Source organism: Aulonocara sp. 'chitande type north' Nkhata Bay, linkage group LG23 (assembly GCF_057382095.1).
Source record: "Aulonocara sp. 'chitande type north' Nkhata Bay isolate Kocher_YH1m ecotype deep benthic linkage group LG23, A_spYH_male_GT1.1, whole genome shotgun sequence".
Taxonomy (NCBI): Eukaryota; Metazoa; Chordata; class Actinopteri; order Cichliformes; family Cichlidae; genus Aulonocara; species Aulonocara sp. 'chitande type north' Nkhata Bay.
In genome coordinates, this window is record NC_141365.1 from 38,638,088 (window position 1) to 38,642,654 (window position 4,567).

At 38.4% G+C, this 4,567-nt stretch overlaps 1 pseudogene; it reads left to right on the top strand.

Annotated features, from left to right (window-relative positions):
• The first annotated feature begins 2,512 nt into the window (after window positions 1-2,512).
• LOC147302381 (uncharacterized) lies at window positions 2,513-3,211 on the top strand (annotated as a pseudogene).
• The last annotated feature ends 1,356 nt before the right edge of the window (window positions 3,212-4,567 follow it).

Below are 4,567 nucleotides of genomic sequence, written 5' to 3' on the forward strand. Positions count from 1 at the left end.
ATCAGTCTCCACTCAAGGCAAAACTGTATTCTCAGAGGGGAAAAAACGTTAAAATGAGAGGAAAATCTCTAACAAGCAGTTAAATCTAACTGGTTTTGCATGATGGATTGATTAATGGAAGATGGAAGGCTCATTAACACATTAAGTCCAAACATCTTCCAGTCGTCGACACAAGCGACGGCGGAATAAAAAGTTAACACATGGTGTAAATCATGAACATATGGAGAGGAAGAGAATCAGTAGGAATGAGTGGAAGTGGTTGTATGTAAGCTGCAGTGCACTTTCCCTCCCATTTTCCCTTCCCACTGATAGATTCAATAATAACTTGATATACCTAAATTGTAAGTCCCATAGTTCATATTCATGCTCTCTGTCTGTCATAGCCATGAATACATGTATATTTCATTTAAATAATTTAGTTTTGGTTAAAAAGAAGTGTTTCATTCATTTTCTTTAGAGATAAATTTGAAAGTATAAGCATTGCCACGGGATGAAGGTAAAAGTTGTGTGCCTCATGTTTGTGCGACGTCATGCTATGCTTGTTTATGGACAAATAAATGAGGCAGGCTCTGAAGCTGGGGGGCAGAGCCCAGGCTTGTCAATCATTCATGAGCGTGCTGCTCTCGACTTGCCACATGTTGGAAATGTATCTGAACTTAAACATGAATTATGAATAAATATGAAAGTTGGGCCTTTAATTTCCACACAGAGATGGTTTTTTTTGTTTGTTTGTTTGTTTTTTCAAAGAGGTGTTTCCTGTTTTCATATTGCCAAAAATGTCTGTCCTGTGGTCCGTGTCCTGCATATGAAACAGATAGTGACAGTGTGAAAATGACTCACTGTTTTTTTTCTGATGAAAGGTTTACATCCTGGGTTATGACCTGAGACTATTTTTAGTGGTGTGCAGACTTTGATTCTACTTTACTCTATTATACCTCCCATCCATTTTCTGACAGGTTTCATATTACAAGAAAACAAGATTTTTTTTCCCTCAGAAAGATATTCTTTTTTTTTTTCATCTATAAATCAAAGAACCCATCCATAGAGTGGCTATCTTTGTAGTGATGTTTTCTGGATTTGTCAGCATCCCTATTATGTTACCAGTGTTATTAAATCTTGTGCTCTAGTCTGGAGCTGTAATAGCTTCCTGATATCAAGCTGTGAGTTGCTCGCTTTTTGAAACACATAAGGTGGCTTAAGCCCTTTCATGTCAGTAATTATAGGATGAATAATTATAAAATATTTGGAATTGCTGTAGCATGGTAAAATTAAAGTAAAATGGCTGAAAGTATGTGTGGACAAAAGGAGAATTATTATGAACAACTGAGACCTTTCAAAAGAACTTTGATGTTGGAACAACAGCCCACGACCACTCTTTTCTTCATTGGTAATTGATATGAACTGTAATTGCAATCAAATAGTTCCTATATTTGAAGGTGGTGCACCTTTCCCAGAATACAAATTGGTTAATGTTAATTTCTATATTCATATGAAAAGAAAATTGCAGATGAAACACAGTTTCATACTTAAATGAAGATTGTGTTTCTATAATGTTTTAGTGACCAAAGTGGTGTCACTTAAGATGTCCTTATATTTTGTTGTGATATTGAACAATACAATTTTTTTTCCTATATTTATCAATCTTGCAGTCCTATAATTTTGTTTTTTAATAGAAACTTGTGATATATGTATACATAAATATACATTCACTGACCACTTTGTTAGGTGAACCTGTTTGTTAATGCAATCAAATAATCTAACATGGCAACATGACCAAGACAACTTGCTAAAGTTCAGCATCAAAAAGGGGAAGGAAGGCGATTCAAGTCAGTTTGAATGTGACTGTTTGTTGGTGCCAGATGTGTTGGTGTGGGATTTTCACACACAATCATGGGGTTTAGAGAGAATGGTTTGAAAAAATTCACATATCTATAATATCCATAAAAATACCTTTTTGATGCCAGAGGTCATAGAATGAGCATTTACTGCTTTGAGCTAATAGTCAATTATCAAGTCACCCCTTTGCTCCATCCAAGGGCCGGCCAGAGAGGCTAGCTACCAGGCCACACCAGTCTCCACCTCCAGCCAGAGAGGCTAGCTGCCAGGCCACTCCAGGCTCCACCACTAGCTAACGAGGCTACCTGCTAGGCCACGCCGGTCTCCACTATCAGCCACAGAGGGTAGCTTCCAGGCCACGCCAAGCTCCACAATCAGCTAAGGAGGCTAGCTGCCAGGCCATGCCGGGTACCAACACTAGCCAGCTAGGCTAGCTGCCAGGCCACACCGGGCTCCACCACCAGCCAGAGAGGCTAGCTGCCAGGCCACGCCTGACACCAGCACCAGCCAGCGAGGATAATCGCCTGGCTCTACTGAGCTCAACCACCAACCAACAAAGCTCATAGGCAGGCCGAGCCTCACTCCACCAACAGCCAGTGAGGTTAACTGCCAGGACAGGCCTGGCTTCGGCAACCCTCGAGGGTGCTCGCAACCAACGGGCCTTAGCACCGACAAGATGCCGCCTAAGAAGAGCAACGTCAACGAAGAGGAACTGGAGGACATAAAGAAATTCCTAAACTTTATGTCAGAAGAAATAACAACCATTGCAAAACAACAAAAACTGATACTTAATTTAATGGAAGATATTAAAGAACTAAGTAGGCAGAGCGAGGAAAAGGACAGGAAGATCGCTATGCTGGAAGGATGGGTGTCAGATATGGAACAATATTCGAGAGTAAATGATGTGATAGTGACGGGACTGGAAACCAAGCATCAGACATATGCACGGGTAGCAGCGTCAGAGAGAGGGGAGCCACCTGAGCAAGAGCTACTCTGCTTGGAAGAGCAGGTAATGGGCTTCTTCAAAAGCCAGGGTATCGAAATGGACAGTAAAAGTATTGAGAGATGCCATCCTCTGCCAAGGTAAAACAAAAATCAAATAGCTGACATTATGATACCTTTTGTTAATAGAAAACAGAAAAAAGAACTGCTTAAGCAAGGAAGAAAGCTAAAAGGTACAGATGTTTATTTAAATGAACACCTAATCGAGAAAAATGCAGACATTGCAAGACAAGCAAGAATATTAAGAAAATAGAAGAAAATACAGTCATCTTGGACGTCAGATTGTAAAATATTCATTAAGTTAAATGGAACACCAGAGAAGGCAAAGGTTCTAGTCATGAAAGAGATGTCGGAACTAGAAAAATATAACTGATAAATCAGAATGCAAAGCAGTGCTAAATATGATGGGACCGTCTAAGTTACACAACCAACTCAGATGTCTGACAGTTTTCAACGAATAACTCATATAGATATTGAAAATAAGACATTGGTGTATGACAGCAACATAGATCCTGATTGTAATTTCTTTAACAATAAGACAAATGAATGACATTATTATACAAATAAACAATTTAAAAAGAAAATCACGGTAGAAAAGGGTATAACACTGGTTCACTTTAACAGTCGAAGCCTATATGCAAACTTTCAATACATCAAAGAATACATAACACAGTTTAAACAGCCATTCAAGGTGATAGCCATATCAGAGACCTGGATAACCCCTGGAAAGGAAGAAGACTTTGACATACATGGATATGAATTCCTTCATTTAGACAGAAACAACAAAAAAGGAGGTGGGGTGGCACTTTACATTGATAAAAACCTAAAGTACAAAAGAGTTGGAAGAATGACGACTGTTATTGATGGAATGTTTAACAGTGGAAATAAATATGGAAAAAAGGAAAAACCTAATTGTCAGTTGTATATACAGAACACCGGGATCAAAGATTGAGATATTTAAGGATAATATGGAGGACTTATTTACAAATCTAAATCAGATGTAATGTTTATTTATTAAAATAATGTTTATTTGTGGGGACTTTAATATTGACTTATTGAATCCAAATCATAATAAGAGTACAGAAGAATTCAATGATCCCATGTATAGCATAGGTACGTCATGAGTTTGCTTCTGCTTTTGTGGTTTCGACCTGTTATAGGTGAGTTCTCCTTTTCCCTGATAGATTACATCAAGGTTTAGAAACCTTAATAAGACCCTTTTTTGGAATGGTTTCCATGACAACGTGAATAAATAACAGAGCTCAACAAATAAAAAAAGTCTTCACTCTTGCACCAATGTAAGTCAGTTCTACCGGCCATTTTCCTGACTTCTCCCTAAACACAGCATGGAAAGAAACATAACCCAGCTCACTGATATTTTCCTTCAATAAGACATGAAAGAAGGTTAGAGCTGTTAAGTCCAGAGAACCTATAAAAGGGCCTCTTCTTTTATTTTTATTTTACAGCGATGAATATGAGTCCATCGGTTTATTTTATGGTAACTTCAGTCAGCATGGAAATAAAACCATGAAGACGGAATCGGGGCTCAACTCGACTCGAGCGTTGGTGTGAAATTGATGCTATTCCCCAGAGGCTTTATAAAATAAGGACTTTTACATGACATTGCTACCATAATGGGTTTTAATATTTGGCAGCAGTTAGCTGTTCTCAAAAGCTGTGTTTGAATCGTTAGCTGGACTCAAAAGGATGCAATTATGCTCTCAGTACA